Source organism: Solanum stenotomum, chromosome 7 (assembly GCF_019186545.1).
Source record: "Solanum stenotomum isolate F172 chromosome 7, ASM1918654v1, whole genome shotgun sequence".
Taxonomy (NCBI): Eukaryota; Viridiplantae; Streptophyta; class Magnoliopsida; order Solanales; family Solanaceae; genus Solanum; species Solanum stenotomum.
The window spans coordinates 57,812,593-57,832,948 of record NC_064288.1 but is presented as its reverse complement, the minus strand read 5'-3'; the positions used below and the strand labels follow the sequence as shown (position 1 = coordinate 57,832,948).

Genomic DNA, 20,356 nt, shown 5'->3' with positions numbered 1-20,356 from the left:
AAATCTATAGCTAGATACTATATTTAATACTTAGTGACCATAAATATTTTCTGATAATGACAAATATAAATTTTTTATGTAGTACGTCACAGACAGTGACAAAATAAAAACTATTGCTTCATTTTTAAATCAAATAATTAGCGCATCCCACCTATATAATTAGATTATATTTGTTTGAATATTTATTTTTATAATTGTATACTTAGTAGTTAGTACGCTAAATCTGTCAAAATAAAGATCCACCATATCTAATAATTTTAGTTTAATTTGCCTATTGGTTACCATACGGAATTACTTTAATCATTTTGGTTCTATGTTAATTACACGAAAAAAATGCTCTTAGTGAACATTCAAAATTACCTGTTTTCTTTTAATTTCAACTTTTATACGCTAACAATATAAGAATATGAGACGAGTTTAACGATAACTATAGTTTCATTATAACAAAAACAACCTTTATCGGCAAGACATATGTACGTTAATAAAGAATGCTAAAACCATTAGTGACATAAGTTAAATGCAATTAGATTCAATGTTGCTATACGTTTTATGGACATTTATAAAAGAGACTAAAATGTAATTGTCACTGATAATTCTTACAATTAAGCTATTATTGTTGCTAAAGTAATGTACAAAGATAACCATCCATTAAAAATGAGATTAATTCGTGCAGGTAAATGCCAATCGACTAGTAAACATCATAAATGAAAAGTCCATATAGCTAAGCTTTTTCTAACCTATAAAACTATGATATATGCTTTATAAATTTTTCCATAATTATTCCATTCATGGAGAGAATTAAGGAAAATAGTCCTAGTATCCTTTTATTTCCATGGTTAGGTTTTGGCCATGTAAGTCCCTATTTGGCACTAGCCAAGAAATTATCGAAAATGAATTTTCACATATATTTTCTTTCAACACCAATTATTCTCAAATCTATCAAGGAAACCCTAGATAAAAAAAACTCATCTTATAATAATCTCTCCATACAACTTGTTGAATTTCACTTGCCTTATTTGCATGAGTTACCTCCTCACTACCATACAACTAAAGACCTCCCTCCCCATCTTAACTCAACTCTTATTCATGCCTTCCAAATGGCTTCTTCCAAATTTCCAAGCATAATTGAAACCCTAAAACCTAACCTGATTATATATGATGGGTTCCAACCATGGGTAGCAACTATGGCTTCATCATGTAATATTCAAGCTATTATGTTTTGTGTTTCTTCAACTTCTAATCTTGCTTATTTCTACCACCAATTTCTTTATGGGAGTTCAAGCCTTCCATCTTTTCCATTTTCTTCCATATACCTTCATGACTATGAGATCAAGAAATTAGACATACAACCGATAAAACCACGCGATGAGAAAGCTTTTGGATACGTAATCCTTTAATCTTTTGAACAATCTCACAACATTGTTTTGTTGAACACTTGTAGGGAGATTGAGGGGAAGTATATAGATTATGTATCTACAATAGGAAAGAAGGAGTTGATACCAATTGGACCATTAATTCGCGAGGTGACCATAGGTGAGGAGGAGGATTGGGGGACAATTCAATCATGGCTAGACAAGAAGGATGAACTATCATGTGTTTATGTATCATTTGGAAGTGAAAGCTTCTTGTCAAAGCAAGAAATCGAAGAGATAGCAAAAGGGCTTGAGCTAAGCAAAGTTAATTTTATTTGGACAATCAAATTTCCAAAAGGGGTGAACACAACAATAGAAGAAATGCTTCCACAGGGTTTTCTTGAAAGTACAAAGGGGAAAGGGATGGTTATTGAAGGATGGGCACCACAAAGTCTAATTTTGAACCATTCAAGCATTGGAGGTTTTATAACTCATTGTGGATGGAACTCGATTTTAGAAAGCATGAGTTTTGGCATACCAATAATAGCCATGCCTATTAATCATGATCAACCATTGACTTCAAGATTAGTGGAGGAACTTGGCATAGGGGTGGAGATTTTGAGAGGTGAAAATGGGAAAATAATGAAAGAAGAGGTGGCAAAAGGAATAAGGAAGGTGGTAGAGGAGAAGACTAGGAAACATATAAATATGAAGGCAATGCAATTGAGTGAGAAGATAAAATTGAAAGGGGAGAAAGCTATTGATGAAGGGGTTAAAAAGTTGTTGAAGCTATTGTGTTGATTTATAAGAGAATGATGATGATGAATTGGATTGAATTTGGACACCATTAGTATTTAGATATTAATAAAGATTGAAATAAGAGAATTTAATATACAAATTGTATTGAATGATGTAATCTAGAGATAGGTTTCTTAAGATCATATTGTCTTATATGAGTTCAAACTTTAGTTGAACTATTTTCCTTGCTGCATTGTGTATTTAGAGAGGATTATACCTCTTAATCGAAATACTGAAAAATATATACAAAGCTTAAATTATTTCAGACATAAACAAGACATTTCAAAGCTAAAATTCACCACCAAAGGAGTGTAATGGGATGAATGAAATTATATTCCTTCACCTTTTTCAAAGGTCTCAAGTTTGAACCCTGGAAATGGAGAAACTCTGACATTTTCCCTTTCACGAGCTAGCTACTAAACACAAATCTATATTAGTTGGAATAATGAACATTGGCCACGTGATAATTAGTCATACATATGTATTGTTGGGATCTATGTAGTTTTGATAATTGACAAAACAAAAATGGAACATGTAGTCAAGTCGGTCAAAGGCACATTATCTCAATTAGTTGATTACAAAACTATTATGATAATCTTAAAGAAGACAAACAAGTGTTGAATGATAGAGTTATCGTTTAACTAGAACACCAATGAAGAGATAAGTTAACTAAAGGAAGAGTCCAATTGGAAGTAGAACTCAAAGTCAATAGCTATCGAATGAAAGAGGAGTTTAAGGAGAAGAAAAACTTTCTAAAATTGATATGTGCTTAAATAGACGAGAACTCATTCAGAATACTCACGCACTTAAAGGGCAAAATAAAAAAGGCAATTGGCATATTGGCATTACTGTGCTGCTGAATATTGATAAAACACTTTGAAGAACCAGGTCTTATTGCATAGTGTATGTTCTAGGAGTTTTTCTCTTTGTGTTGAGTACTGATGTTTCTTTAGTTCAGTAAATTAATTATAAACTGAAGTAGAATTATAGTCTCCAAGTTAGGGGCAACTCAAAGATTTGGAAACACATACCTTGGAAGGTTTGTGTGCTAATGAGAAATTAGAGTTTATAATTTTCATAAGTTTATAATCTTTTGTTGCACGCAGTGGCGGACCCAAGATTTTCACGAAGTGGGTTCAAGATATAAAAATATACCTAGTATTATTTGTAATTTTTATGAAGCTAACAACATACATATCTAACTATATTAAACAATGTTAACACATTTGAAAAAAAATTACATTGACTTATGAATAAGACGGTAAATAACAAGATGGACGAAAAACTAAGCTTCAATATAAACTAAGAAAATAAAAGAATATTATGAATGATTTCTCTTCATTCAACATTTAACAAATAAAAACAAAATATTAAACAAAATAATTATAACCTTAATTTTAGAATCGAATACATAGAAATATACCTAATATTATTTGTAATTTTTTGTTGATTTTAGAATGATAAGGGATTTTTTAGTTGAAGAAATAAAAAATAACCACAATAATCATATATGTATATATAAAGACTAGAATCAAGAGCGCAAAAACATTCAACAAAGGAGAAGACAAAAGGGTTTTTAGAATTGAGAATAATAGGAATTAGTGCCTTTTTAGTTGAGTTTTTTTAAAAAAATAAAAAATAAAATAAAAAAGGACAAAAGTTGTTGACTATTGGACTTTTAATTGTAAAAGTAAAAAATTGTTCTACTTTTTATAGTTTTTAAGTAACTAAAAGGACAAAAGTTACACCTACATAGAGGACAAGTTACACCTACACAGAGGACAAACCTGTGTGTGAACGTTTTATATATAAAAAAAACCAATTAAAACTAAAATGTGGCAATGGGGATTCGATCCCGGATTGGCTGGGAAAATTGAACCCCCTCAACCACTCAGCTAAGCTTCAGACTTATGTTAGTGGAAAATTTAATATATACATATAAAATTTTAAAACTGATTAAATATACATATATATACAGTGTTATTTTTCAACGAAGTGGGTTCATATGAACCCACTTGAACCACTGTAGGTCCGCCCCTGGTTGCACGGCTCATTGGATTTAGTGAATTTGAGAGTTACATATCATGGTTTTTACACCTTTTTGAGTTGACTGTTTTCACATAAAAATAGTGTTTTCTTAATTAACTGTTTTATTTAAACATGTCAGACAATCCGTTTCACCTACACAAAGAGTTAAGTTAAGCAACGAAATTCTAGATCCCATAGAATACCGTGTATATACTTGGCACATGATGATTGCGACATGCTTAATTATTATTTTCCAAAGAGAATGAAATAGTTGGCTAAGACAGTCATATTAATCCATCGAACCCATTATTTCTTCATTGTCTATGTACATTTATCCTTAATAATTCCCCTTTTTATTAGTTCTTTGGTTATTGATTAAATTTATTTTAGAACTAAGTGAAATAGAACAAATTTGTCCTCCATTAATAACTGGGGTCAAATACATTTTTATCGTTAATATTTATTGGTATTAAAAAACAAATAATTTGCCCTTGTTTTTAAACGATTTTGACTTTTAAAATATTACGTCTTCTGATACTTTTCTTATCAAAATTGGACTCGCTCACTTCCACAAAGCTTAATTACGTGAACAATATTGTTATTTCTATTACAAGAACGTGTCACATTATCGGATAAAGATCCGGTCAAGTATAATTAGGTCAAGTAATATTCAATGGCCTCATAGATTCATGCCATGTGTATTATATAATAATTTATGGTTGAGATCCATTTAAAATATATTCATCTTAATAATAAAAACAATAAACCCGTCAACTATTTTTATTTTTTAAAACTATCAAATAAAGAAATTAAGTGTAGCGTAGCTAATATTTTCAGAAAAAAAATAAGATTGGCGGGAATATGCGGACTTCCCGACTTTTTTACCCGTCAAACCTCGTACTTGTATTGGATTTTTAAAATTATACTAGTTTTAAAGAATTCGACACTTTCTAAGAATCCGAGTAAATATATTTTTATAATTATTTGAAAACCTCCAAATAAGTTTTTTTTTTATAAATGTATTATCATGTTCTTTAGTTGAATTATTATTTAGAACTCAATGATGTTTTTAAGTTTGATCTATTTTTGGAGATTACTTCAGAATTTGGAGAAAGCATATGCGAAATTACTCCTGAAGAAGTTTGGCGGGTAAAAGGTCAGGAAGTCCGCATATTTCCGTCAATCTTAATTTTTTTTCTTGAAAAATATTAGCTTGGGTACACTTAATTGCTTTATTTGATAGTTTAAAAAAATAAAAATAGTTGACATCTTTGTTGTTTATATTATTATAACGAGTATATAATTTAAATGGATCTTGTCACGACCCAGACCGTCGTGATTGGCACCCACACTAACTCTCCGGTGGGAGAACCACTACTACAACCCAAACCAAGCAACTAAACAAAAACTAAGGCATTTAAGTTACGGAAGCAAGTTAAATACTAAGAAAATAAAGAGGGAGTTCCCATAAACTCCAACAAAAGTCTAACAACGAACTAACAATGCGGAAGAAATAACCTAGAACCTGAAAGTCAATGTACCAAAACATCTAACAATGAACCAAGCCTAAACAAGAAGGGATGCAACCCCCAACTAATGTACTAATAACTAATAGAATATAGTCTAAGTCCAGAAATGGTGGACATAGATGAAAGAGAACCCATGGCAGCCCGGAAGAATTGGCTCATCTTTGAATTCAAACGATCACTGATCTCTTAAGCGAGGTCTGTCAGTAGCCGCTTGAAGATGCCTTATACTCAAGAAAAATAAGAGAAAGTGCAGTATCAGTACACAACTACAGTGTACTGGTAGGATCACGCGGCTATCCCACTAAGTGCAACATAAGCAAGTCAAGACAACGTTATAATCACATGCATATATATCAACATTTACGAACAACGAACAACTTCACATTTTATATCAAATCATTGGTCCTCTCATGGGACCCAAACCCAAACAGTTAGCATATCAGAACGTGGTATATGATCCCATAATTATGGCGGAACGTGGCAATCGATCCCATAGTTATGCTGAAACGTGGCAACTCATCCAAGTTAGTTATGTCAGAACGTGACAACTGATCCATTCAACACACCACAATCACAATCACAAGTATATCATCAAGAGCATACATTTAAGTTATGATTTTAATGGAAATCATCATTCATCTATCTCATTTACAACAAGTGTGATCAACATTGCAACATTCATACATATACAAGTATCATAATGAAGCAAGAACATACATACATCACACAATCATAGAATCACAACCATCACATATCTTGAAACAAGCTTGAAACCCTAAGAAACTTGATCCTTCCCTTTCTGAATTCGTTCTGCTTGTTCTTGATCTACAAACAATCAATATAATAGGGGAATCAATAAACAATCACTAATTACCCGAATTACTAACAATTCTATGAACCCTAGATCATACTCATGATCCCAATTATCCAATTTAGGGTTGTTTCCACCATAGAAACTATAACATAGCTCAAAAACTTGTTGCTCCCAATTGCACACGCAAGTGTACGCGGTCGAGCAAGTAATATAGTGGCTCTTAAAAGAACCAGATTATCGAACCCAAAGGACTTGTCAATTAACTATTTTTACTAAATTATACTGATCTAATTTATTTAGTTAAGAGAACCAAAAGAGAAGAATGCAAGAATAAAATAATAAAATTACTTACAATAGTTGAAAAATCTCAGGGATGTAGCATGTATTGGATTTCATATATCATATTTTTGGCTTAGAATTCACTTCAGTTGTCAAATTACTGGTTTATAGGGTTGATAGTATGGTCTGGGTGGTTCGCCTCTCGCCGCCTACCCCAGTTAGCCATCTAACTACATCGTTGAATGGGGATAGATAAACTAACTGACGAACATTTATATTTTATCCTATTTCGTAACCAAGCAAGGTGTTTGTCTGGGCGTCACTCCTGAACACTAATCACCTCAATCTAATGGGTGGACCAAGCTCTCTATATTCTCTGGTCTATCTAATCTCTCCTCGTTCGATTTTAAGATTAGACACTAGATTTTTTTTATGGTGTGCAAGCATAAAATTGTAAAACAAGAATATAGAAGTAATTTGGATTGACAACCGAAATTCAATTCATAAAGCCTCAAATAATTAAAATTGAATCCGTAGCTATAGCCCCAGAACAAGAGCTTTAGCTACTAATGTCTAAGAAAACAAGAAGAAAAAAAGAACCCTAAAAAGTATTGACGACTTTCTCTTCAAAAGTGTCTCCTCCTTACTCTTGATACCTCCCATAATTATTTCTATGGACTATTTATAGATATAGTAAACCCTAAATAAAATAATTGAGTCCCGTTATCGGCTGCCACGTGGCAACAGCAACAGTAATCTTCAATTTCGCTATTGCTGCACCTTTTCCTTATACATTACTCCCTCTGTCCCAATTTATATGACTCACTTTCCTTTTTAGTCAGTCCCAAAAAGAATGACACATTTCTATATTTAGTAACAATTTAACTATAAAATGTCTATTTTACCCTTAATGAAATGATTTACAGCCACACAAATTTCTATCATTCATTTTGGACCACAAGTTTTAAAAGTCTTCATTTCTTTCTTAAACTCCGTGCCGAGTCAAACTACATCATATAAAATGGGACAGAGGGAGTATTATATTAAATTTATTTCATTAGGCTGTCTGTTTGATTTTCTTCTTCAACCTTCCATCTTTACTTCGTTTTAGCTCTAAACTTTTTTAACTTTACGTTAATTTACTCCTACAAATAAAATACACTATTTAGCATAATCCATATAATTAATGCTAAAAAAGGACAGATATAAATAATAAATATGAGGCAAATAATGATTAAATATATATATTTTTGACCTCACATCAATAGTAGTTGTTTTTTAGTCTCTGATTTGCTACTTGAGGATGATATCTTCATTTAATTAGTGCATCCCATCGATATGATTAGATTGTATTAGTTTGAATATTTAATTTTATAAATGTACCATGTTTTTAAAGGTTCATTTTATTATACTTAGTACGTTAAATCTGTCAAAATCCAAAAGATCCACCATATCTAATAATTTTAATTTAATTTGCCTGTTCGTTCTAAGTTGATTACTCGAAAAAAATCCTCTTAGTGAACATTCAAAATTACCTGTTTTCTTTTAAGTTCAACTTTTATACGGTAATAATATTGGATTATGAGATGGGTTTAACGATATCTAGGGGTGCGCATCGGTTGGTTCGGTTCGGTTTTAGGTGTTATTGGTTCGGTTTATCGGTTTTCGGTTTGTAAATACTTCAAACCGACAACCAAACCAATAACATATTTCTTATCGGTTTTCGGTTTAACCAATAAGAAAATACTCATATATATTATATACACGATAATTTTTTTTTCAAATAAACCATATGATTTTTCCAGCATTTGGCATGAAAGTAATAATCATAAAAGTAACAATCATTTTTCTTGCAAGTTTAGACACTAGACACATTCAAAGGAAAAAGTGTGAAAGTAACAATTGTTTAACCATTAACAAAAAGTGTGAAAGTAACAATCGTTTAACCATTAACAATAAGACTAGTAAATTTAGTATAGTCTTATTGGGTTNCAAACTTAAATTTCGATGTTTCGGACTCGTTCGGAGTCGGAAAAATACAAACCTTATATGGAATCTGATTGGAAATGATATTTCGGACTCAATGGTGAAGGCGGAATTTCCATTTGGAGCTCGCTTCGACGAAAAGTGGGTCCCACACCCAGTATCATTTGAGCCAGATTCCACAATTGCTATCTAAAGTCTCGGGAAGTGAACAAAGGGTCGTTCTAGACCAAAATCGATCTTCCGAAGCTAACCTAGCTGTCAGAATTTTCATCTGAGCACGTCTTCCAAGAAGGTTGACCAAAGTCAACTTTTCAAGTTATAAAAATCTCCAAAACAGGAGAACGGGCCTAAAACCCAAACGAACGACCAGGCGACCGAACAGTCAGTGCCAGCAAGTCATAAATGACTTGGGGTCGCTACAGGAACGCTCTAAACGATGAAATGAATTCTTTAATTTAAAAATGACCTGGAGGGTCATTACATTACTGTAGCTGATGATATCACTGAAGACAACGAATCAGAATCAGAAGCTGATAATGAAAATTTATTATTGTAAATATTTGGAAGTCTTATTTACTTTTGAGAATTGATTTTTATTTTAATGAGTTACTCCAACTATATGTGAATTAGTATTATTATTTAGTTGAAATATTATTATTTACAAGTATACGTTGATGAAGTTTTCAGTTACATGGAAAAAAAATTGTTATCAATATACTAAAATTGTTATCAATTTTTCAGAACACTTTTTGGCCACTAGGCCATTAATATACTAAATATTAATAGTTTTTAAGGAGATTTTTTTTTCTCAAACTATTGACATCCATTGTTCCCTATCCTTTTTCTGTTGGGATACTCTTCGTTCCTATATCATTTTGTCATGACAAATTATTATACTATTAAGTTAATTATTGCCACATTTTTTGGTACTCGAAACAAAATGTTAATTATGTTATAATTTTTTATTTGAAATTTATTTTTATGAGTAAAATTTTACTATTTCTCCAACTAGTTTCAACACGATCATGAAAAAACTTAATCATTAACTATAAAATTTTATCATCATAAATAATTTATGACTATCTTTTAGTATGCCACAAATTTTTGAACTTGAAAAATATTTATTTAGCTACGAGTTTTTCTTCCAATAATTTATAGTGGCTAAAAAGTTATTATTAGTATGGAAAATTTATATTTATGGCGAAAAATCATAGTGTTATAAAATTTCATTCCGGCAAAAAATTTATGGCTATATCTTATAGTTATTGCCACAATTTTTTTATAACTTAAAGCAAACTTATTTATTTAGCTACAAATGTTTCTTCAAATAATTTATTGTGGCTAAAAGTTATTATTACTATGAATTTACGGCAAATAATATTGAATTGCTACGATATTATATTATTATATTATTGAATTGCTACGATATTATTTCATTTAACTATAGCTACAATAGTTTATAACTTGAAGTAAAAGTATTTATATAGCTACAATATTTTGTGTCAAATAACTTATTGTGGCTAAAGAGTTACTATTGCTACAATGACTTTTATCGCGTGACAATAACGTATAATTAGCTATAGAACTTTGTTGTAACAGTAAAATTATAGCTATTTAGGTCATTATTGCCACAATTTTTAGCAATTATAGCAAAAGTAAGGATTTAGCTTTATCAATTTAATTGTCGTGGCTATGAAATTTGACAAATTTTTTGATAGCCACAAATTGGGAATTTTTGTGGCTATTACTAAGTAATAGCTACGATTTTCAAATTCATAGCTTANTTTTGGCATACCAATAATAGCCATGCCTATTAATCATGATCAACCATTGAATTCAAGATTAGTGGAGGAACTTGGCATAGGGGTGGAGATTTTGAGAGGTGAAAATGGGAAAATAATGAAAGAAGAGGTGGCAAAAGGAATAAGGAAGGTGGTAGAGGAGAAGACTAGGAAACAAGTAAGTTTGAAGGCAATTCAATTGAGTGAGAAGATAAAACTGAAAGGGGAGAAAGCCATTGATGAAGGGGTTAAAAAGTTGTTGAAGCTATTATGTTGATTTATAAGAGAATGATGATGAATTGGATTGAATTTAGACACCATAAGTATTTAGATATTAATAAAGATTGAAATAAGATCATATTGTCTTATATGATGTAATCTAGAGATAGGTTTCTTAAAATCATATTGTCTTATATGAGTTCAAACTTTAGTTGAACTCTCTTCCTTGCTGCAATATTGTGTATTTAGAGAGGATTATACCTCTTTATCGAAACACCGAAAAATATATACAAAGTTTAAATTATTTCAGACGTAAACAAGACATTTCAAAGCTAAAATTCACCACCAAAGGAGTGTAATGGAATGAATGAAATTATATTCTTTCACCTTTTTCAAAGGTCTTGAGTTTGACTCCTGGAATTGGAGAAACTCTTAACATTTTCCCTTTCATGAGCCCTACTTAACACAAATCTATATTAGTTGGAGTAATGAACATTGGCCACGTGATGAATAGTTATACATATATATTGTTGGGATCTATGTAGTTTGATTAGGGTTGTTCATGGTTATGGTTAAAAAATCAAACCGATTAAAAAAATCGATATTTAGATTGGTATGGTTTTAAATTTTGATAATCGATACTATTTAGTTTGATTTTGGTTTTACTTAAAACCAACCACAAAAATAACCAAATCGAACCGATAAATTAGATATATAAATTTTATAATTATTTATATATTATTCATAAATAAAATATAAATATTTTGTTAAATTTTAATGAATTTAAGTCTTTAACATACCATTTTCTCAAGCCGAATACTTAAATTTTAGCCCAACTATTACAATCCTAAGTCCATGTCCATCAAAATCTATTACTTTAGTCTTTACCTACTCTACCTCACATAACAAAGTCACACTTTCTGTTAATTGAATCACTTTGTTTGTGTAATGTTAACTCTAGTATTGCTGAATTGCTTAATTGAGCCTACAATAGCTTTTCTGTGGAATGTTCATGTACTAGGTGTTTGTGTATATGGAGATACGTATGTCCTCAAAAACTTATTACTTTCAAACAAAAAAATCAGAAAAACTGGGCCAGACCGACAATAACTAAAGCGATGGTTATTTTTTTCGTTTGATTTAGTTTTAGAAATTTTAAAAAACCGATTAAATTGATTTGATTTTGATTTTAACCAATAACCGATCCAAACCGAACCAGAAACACCCCTAATTTTGATAACGAAGAAAAATGGAACATGCCAGTCAAGTCGATCAAAGGCACATTGTCTCAATTAGTTGATTAAAAAACAATTATGATAATCTTAAACAAGACAAACAAGTGTTGAATGATAGAGTTATAGTTTGACTACATCACCAATGAAGAGATAAGTTTAACTAAAGGAAGAGTCCAATTGTAAGTTGTTAGTGAAAACTTACAAGATAACAAAAATACAAGATTACAATTGAAAATAAAAAATGAAGAAATAAATCTCTTCAGGCTGAGGCGCGGATATTTCGCTCTCTTTAAGGAGATTCAAGCCCACTGCAGCAAATGTTTTCACCGGTCCAGCAGTAGTCCTCTTCAGCCTTCACAAAGTATAACTCAACAAATCTGGACAAGAGTTGAGTCCAAAGCTCCACAAAAAAGAACACCTCCCTTTAACTAATAAGAACTCTCTTTTTTGACAAACCTTATACACTCTATATTTTCTTGTTGTATTGTATATCCCAAACCAAATGAAGACCACCACTATTTATACTAGAAGAAGTCTTCCTAGCCATGAATAGGAAGATAATGGTGTAGTAAATAGTGTATATAATGGTCTTAGGAGTTACATATGTTACAAAGAATAATGGGGAATAAAGAGTGAAGTAAAGTGGGCAACTAAAGGCCACCAACGTGCAAAGACTCAACGGACAAAAGGAAGATGCTACACAAAGACCATAACTTCCCAACGTTTTCTACAACATTAATCACTAATGAAGAATGGCAATAAAGCCTAACTGACAGTAGATGAAATGTCACATTAGGAGCGAGGATTGTAACTCCTAAAATGCATGCTACATGCTCACCTCACATAGTAAGTATAGATTCTGCCAAACGGACAGAGGTGCAAATTAATATAATAAAATATTAATATTAAAATGCTAACAAACCAACATAAGTAGAAGTCAAAGTCAAGAAATATCGAATGAAAGAGGAGTTTAGGGTGAATAAAAACTTTCTAAAATAGATATGTTTAAATAGACGAGAACTCATTCATAATACTCACCCACTTAAAGAGCAAAAAAGCAATTGGCATATTTGTTTTACTGTGCTATTGAATATTGATAGAACACTTTGAAGAACCGGATCCTATATATTACATATAGTTTATGTTCTAGGTGTTTTTTTCTTTGTGTTGAGTATTGACGTTTTCTTAGTTCAATAAGTTATAAATTGAAGTAGAATTATAGTCTTCAAGTTGGGGGCAACCCAAAGGCTTGGAAACACATACCCTGGAATGTTTGTGTGCTAATGAGAAATTAGAGTTTATAATTTCTTAGATTACATAGGTTTATAACCTTTTGTTGCAAGGCTCATTGGATTTAGTGAATTTGAGAGTAAATCTTGTAGAGGTACATATAATGATTTTTACACCTTTTTGAGTTGACTGTTTTCACGTAAAAATAGTGTGTTCTTAATTAATTGTTTTATTAAAATACGTTAGACAATCCGTTTCACTTACGCAAAAAGTTAGTTACGAAATTGTAGATCCCATAAAATACTGTGTATATACTTGCCACATGATGATTGCGATCGAGCCCATTATTTCTTCATTGTCAATATACATTTATCCTTAATAATTCCCCTTCAGAGTTTATTAGTTCTTCGGTTATTGGTTAAATTTATTTTAGAACTAAGTGAAATGAATTTGTCCTCCATTAATAACTGGGGTCAAATACATTTTTACCATTAATATTTCTTGGATTAAAAAATAAATAAATTTGCCTTTATGTTTAAACGATTTAGACTTTTAAAATATTACGTTTTCTGACACTTTTCTTATCAAATTGGACTCTCTCACTTCCACAAAGCTTAATTACGTGAACAATATTGTTATTACCAAATTGGCCTATTTCTTTTATAGGGACGTGTCACTTTATCACCATGTGACATTTACTACTATCAGATTATAGGAATATGTCACATTATTACCATGCGACATTTACTACTTCTATCAGATTATAGGAATATGTCACATTATCACTTCACTAATTTTCAATTAATTTAAATCTAAAAAATAGGGAAAATTATACGGATAAGTAACATATATTAGTTAATTAATTAATATAGCTATGGTTTGAATTAATTATCACTAACAACCTCTTATTAGCTATTACTAGAAAGCAATGCTCGTGCGATGCACGGGGTCTAAGCTCAACAATTTTGATTTGTAATGTAATCAAATATGCAACATTTATTATTAAAAAAAAATGGACCAAAAGATATATATTACCTTAAATTTTTCGTCATTACAGATTGTATTAGCATCAAGTTAATAATGCATAGTACCATCAAAAAGATATAGTTGGTGCATAGTTAGGTTCGTCTGACAACCAAAGTAACTACACCTAAATGTTTTAACAATTGATATAACACATTGATTTCATAAAAAAATCACTACATGGGAAAGAATCATCAACAATTGTAATTTTGTAAATTAACCAAAAAAAAATCTCTACCATCAGACGAAATTGTAATGTCACACAATTTTTAGTTAAGTTTTTCTTAATCTTGCAACTGTGAACAATAATCTAGCTTTCATTTTTTCAAGTAGATTTTTTTTTTCATATGGATGTTGGTGCTTCTTCAGCGGTACACTTGTACCGTTCAGAAAAAGTAAAATAAAATAGGATTCAGGAGTAAAGTTTTCGTCTAAACCTATAAAAAGGAAGTGACTCTGATGGAACAGTTAAATACCACTCTACTTTTTTCAATTTGTTTTCTCCATTATTTGTATTTCAAATTGTTTTCTCCATTGGTATTTGGTCCCCGACGTAAGCATTGTGTGTTATTTGTTAGAAAGTCATCCACCTGGAGAGGATGGCATAACAGAGAATCAGGGATCATTACAAATTTCAACCGAATAAATTAACACATTTTTAAATGGGGAACTTACATAAATATACTATATTAAGAAAATATTTACCATTTATAGCAATAATATTTTCTTTTCACTTGATCACTTTTAATACATTTATAATACAAATTTAAACATATTATAGAGAACAATTGTAACGACCCGAACCGTCGTTAATTAGGAAATGAAAAATGTAGAGGAAATTTTGGTCTCCCAGCCCGCCAGAGCGGGCCTGATGCCGCTAGGGCAACGATGCTCTAGCGAGATAAGTTGCCGCCATAGCAGGATGGGCGAGACAGAATGTAAATAACGCGAAGTCTGATTTTCTCATTTTTCCAAAAACACCTAAAAGAGGGGAGGATTACCCCAGAAACCCTCTTAAGGCTGCTCTAGGCTTGGGAAGGAAGGAGAAAGAGATTTCTAGCGTATGGAGCTATAATCCCGTGCAACTGCTTGGTACCCAGGTACGCTGTATTTTATTAATTGAGTAGTATAAATTCATAACTCACTGCATAGTATATTGGTACGTAATGGACGGTAGAATTCATGCGTAGGCTTTTGTGCACTGAAAGGAGATGATTAAACAGATATTCCTAGGGTTGTATCAGACGTATACCGTAGGAGGAAGTACTACCCCATGAACTAGGGTAGGTGAATGCTTGATGTCATGTTTATGTGATGTATGTTAGTGTTTGATTCATTGTGATGCATATATGTATGCGAATGTTGCACTGTTGATCACATTAAATGCGAATTAGTATGAATGGGTGATTGTATGCCATAAACCAACACTTGATTGTATGATTTTGAGAATGTGCATTGTGATTGTGGCTTGTTGAATGGATCGGGTGTTACGTTCCAACACATTAATTAACTGGGATCGGATGTCACGTATCGACATACATATTGGATCGAATGTCACGTATCGACATACATATTGGATCGGGTGTCACGATATGTCACACTAACAGTTTGGGCTTGGGTTCCATGAGAGGACCATTGACTTGTCAAATATGTGTAATATTGATAATGTTTTATTTATTTATTTTTTAAAAAAACGAGATTTTAGAGTCACCACTTAATTTTTTAAGTAAAAATTAAGAAAACAATTTTTTCAAAAGATTAAAACAATAAATCTAATGAAAATATTTAAAGGGGGTTCGGAGTTCACATTGACATTTCGAAAAGGATTTGAAAGCACTCGAAATGCCCGCGAACACGCAGTTATTCGATAATTAACTATTTGGGTAAAAAGATAAGCATGCTTGATTAAGTTGCGGAAATAAACCGTTTAAAACTTAAAATCATTTTATAGGGGAAAGGGAAAATATTACAAGGATACTTACTAAGTAATTATTTAAAAGTCAAGCAAAATTAGATATTTGTTTAATTTTAAATACTCCCTCTGTCCCAATTTATGTGACACATTTCGAATTTCGAGCTTCAAACAAGTCTATCTTTGACCGTATTTTTTTCATATATCTTTTAATTATTTTGAATTATCAATTATTGAGACTTACAATACTTTTTATGTAGTTTACAAATATATAAATTTCATTTTTAAAAAATTGAAGATTCCATGAGCAAATTCTTGATCAAACTTAAATTGTTTGACTCTCGAAAAGCGAAATCTGTCACATAAATTGGGACAGAGGGAGTAGTTAACACAAAACGGTTATTCTTTTGGGGAATTGAATTTTGAAAACTTTAAGATTAGTTGCAAATAATAACAAGTAAACAACTAAGGAATACGACAGTAAAAGGAAAGAGATTTGGGCCCAAGTCTGATTTTCTCTCCGCCTAGACCAGTACTTGGGCTTAATTTCGTTTTGGGCTTTTGGCCAAATATTTAGTACCTATCCTAATAACTAAATTTCATTCTTTGGGCTTTTGGCCCAATTTCTTGCCCTCTGTACCTGTCCTAATGTCTAACCAATAGTGCTAATAGTTCATTAATAGTTCTCCTTCACGGCTTTTAAAGAGGAATATGCAAGAAATGGGAGTCCATTAGACTCATTCGGATATTATTATAATAGAGAAAAATGGACAAAGTTAGCACATGTAAATAGCAAATAACACTAAGTTTTCGAAGAAAACATTCAAACAAGAGATGCAGCCAAATAAAGCTACTATGAGTATGGGAAACAAAACCAGAGCTATTACTAAGTTTAATCTTCCAAAAAAGAAAATCAGCTAATTGGTCACGGGATCCTTTGATCTTAAACAAATACTTATAATGGCCAAAATTACAGCCCCAAAGGTAAATTATTACCCATTTAAACAGGTTTCCGGCCGGAAGAAATAAAGCACACGAAGGCAATGATCGACAAACTAACCCCCAAGCAACGACATGGCATACGAAATTATAAAATACAACATGTTAAGAGACAAAAAGATGAACAATACAAGGCAAACTTGCAGAGAAAAGCTGGAAACAGGGCATATGCAACCCGGAGAAAGAAAATAAAGCTTACACTTCGAAATAAACCTTTTTGTCGAGGTAATTGGAGAAGACGACAAAGCGATCTGCTTTTTTGCCGTGATTTCCGCCGCTGCTTGATTTCCGTGTATTTTGACGGAATCGTGAAGTTGAATTGATGCCGCTTGGAATTGTTGAAGACGTCGTGTTCACGCCGTAAATTGGGTATCCGTTATTGTTGTCGTTTCTGTGAATGTTTGGAGCTGCTGTTTGACGTTGAGCACCTCGGTTTCTTTTGAGAAGGAAAAGGGTCGGGTCGGGTCTGGTATATTTTGCTGTTGTGCTGAGATTTGGAGAAAAGAATTGGGCCTGGGAACTTGATTGAAAAAAAGGGGGCGACTAAGTTGTATTTTGGTATGAATAAATGGCTCAATTTTTGGGTTTTAAAGAATTGGAGGCTAAGATAAGAAATGGTTATAATTGCAATTACAAAGAATTAAAATTATGACCAATTGAGGTTAAAAACTTAGTCGAATTGAAATTAATCGGTGAATTCTGCTAGCAATCAAATGAGATAAATTAATAGTAATTAATTAACGAGCTTCTAAATTTTAACCAAAATAAAATAATTAATTTAATTATAAAATGAATTAATTCAAAATATAAAACATAATTTAAACTAAATTAAATTAATAAAATATTTAACTTAAAAAGTGTAAAATCTTTTTTTTGAATGATTTTTAAATATTCAAAAGTTATTAATTACATAATCAATTACATAAAAACTATTTCTTATCTAAAATATTATTAAGGTGACTAAATCACTTTAAGATCTTGAAATATATTTGAAATTTATAAACTAATTATTCCAAATTGTTTGGGATCTAAGAAGCTCGAAAATTAATTTCTATTGGGAAGGGTTAAAATTCGGTGTCAACAGATAATGTGGAATTGGGCATGTTTCCTGAAAAGATAACTTGACTGTTAATTATGTTCTTATGTGTAAGTTCGCGGTGTTGTAAGGTAATTGGGTATATCTCTTAATAAATGAACTGTGAATGGTAGAGCCCCTAATCAAATTGTGATATAATAAGTGAGGACCAAGGCTATCGATGTTGTCAATGGCGTAGCCAGGAATCTTATGAAGGGGGTCCAAACTTTGAATAGTATTTTTTTAAAAAAATGATGATTTATAGAGATTCTATTTTTAATAATATTATGATATAATTTGGGTAAATGGGTCTCCTATTTGTAGAGAAAGAAAACATTATTTCAAAAGAAAAATGTATTAAAATTTAAGAAAATCTTATTCCACAAAGAAAAAGGTATTAAAATATAAGGAAATCTTATTCCACAAGGAAAAGGTATTAAAATTTAAGGATTTTTTTTTCAATGAAAACCTTATTCCAAAAGAAAAATGTATTAAAATTTAAGAAAAAAGTATTAAAATATAAGGAAATCTTATTCCACAAGGAAAATGCATTAAAATTTAAGGAAATAATTCAATTTTAATTTTAAAAAAATCCTTATTGGAGGTGAAATTTGAACTCGGGTCACTTAAGACAAGCATGACACTATTTACCACCAAGCTACTGAACATTTATGTTAAACTTACGCATGTTGATTTACTTACAAACTTCAAGAAGGCAAAATAATTATAGAATAACGAAAACACTTATGCAGGGAATCGAATTGGGGCAGCGAGTAGGCTTGTGACAGCTCTTGCCATCGCCACTGTGGGTTACTTTGTTATTTCTGGGTGTCCAAAATACCATATATGCCAATATAAGTCAAAACTTTACGTGTATATATCGTATAATTTTTCGATGAAGGCTGTCCAATTGGACATCCTGGGACAAGGTGGCTCCGCCCCTGGGTGTTGTTGTTGGTTTAGAAATGGTCATGTGTATTGTCATTGAGGATGGGGGTGGTGTCATTGTAGTGTTAATAGTTGGGTTTTCCCCCCGGAAGGAGGTAGCATTGAAACGGTTAACAAGTCTTGATAGAAGTACTATAGGGTTACAATTTGAGTGGTGTTGGGAATGAACTAAGGGCATATCGTGAGTGTTGATCGGTTGGTAGTGGTCATATCCATAAACTCTCATAAGAGATAGGCGGTTAAGCTATGAGTGAGAATGAAGTGAGTAAAGGGTTAGAGTCAAGTATGCTAGTATGATATTAATATTTGGAATGGTAAGGGTAGGAAAATATAAAGATGGAGGAGCGAACAGTCTTATTGCATGTTCTTGCTAGTCGATTTCTTATATTATGTGGTGGGTATTGGGTTGACCGATGAGGCCTACCGGTACATGTGGTTGTACTGATACTATTCTTGATATCCCTTTTTGGCATAGTCTGGTTGCACGATCAGTGATGTTTCGTAGGTGAAGACGAAGGCAATCTCCAACAACTTCTACTTTTCCTTCTGCATGGTGGGAGTTGCGTCATCTATGATTTGTTATACCTTGTACTCTTATAGCTCTTGTACCTGTTTAGACTAGATCCCTGGAGTGTTAATTACTTTACAAGTCTTAACTCAAATTGTTGTCAAAACCCTTATTTTATGAAAATCTTATGAATATTATTGTTCTTCAGCTTTCTTAAAATCTTCCGCATGTCTTAAAAACTGTTTTGGAAATCGAGGGTTCTCCTACTTAGGTGTTAGAGTAGGTGCCCGCATGGCCCGGTGGGTTGGGTCGTGACAACAATTTATAAAACACATATACTACAAGATTTATTGATGAATAATACATTTATCACACATTTTAATACACTCAGGGGTCGTTTGGTAGAGTGTATTAGGGGTGGCAAATGGGTGGTTTGGATCAAATTTGGATAGATTGAATTAAAATGGATTGAATCACAATCCACCATATAAATTTTGGGTAAATATAAATTATGGATAAATATGAATTTGGGTAAAATGATTGTAACCCACTTTAATCTCTTAAAGCCAAAAAATATTAAATCAAAGCTAAGTTATTAATACCTCAACCCCTGCCATCCCACCCTACCACTTCCACCCCC

The 20,356-nt window shown here is 31.8% G+C and overlaps 1 pseudogene across 1 annotated transcript in view; it reads left to right on the top strand.

Annotated features, from left to right (window-relative positions):
* The first annotated feature begins 769 nt into the window (after window positions 1–769).
* The window catches only part of LOC125871561 (beta-D-glucosyl crocetin beta-1,6-glucosyltransferase-like), a 24,347-nt pseudogene continuing 4,760 nt past the window's right edge, over window positions 770–20,356 (top strand). The window contains exon 1 of the transcript XR_007447020.1: window positions 770–1,055. The product of XR_007447020.1 is annotated as a beta-D-glucosyl crocetin beta-1,6-glucosyltransferase-like (transcript). The remainder of the gene's footprint in view (window positions 1,056–20,356) is intronic.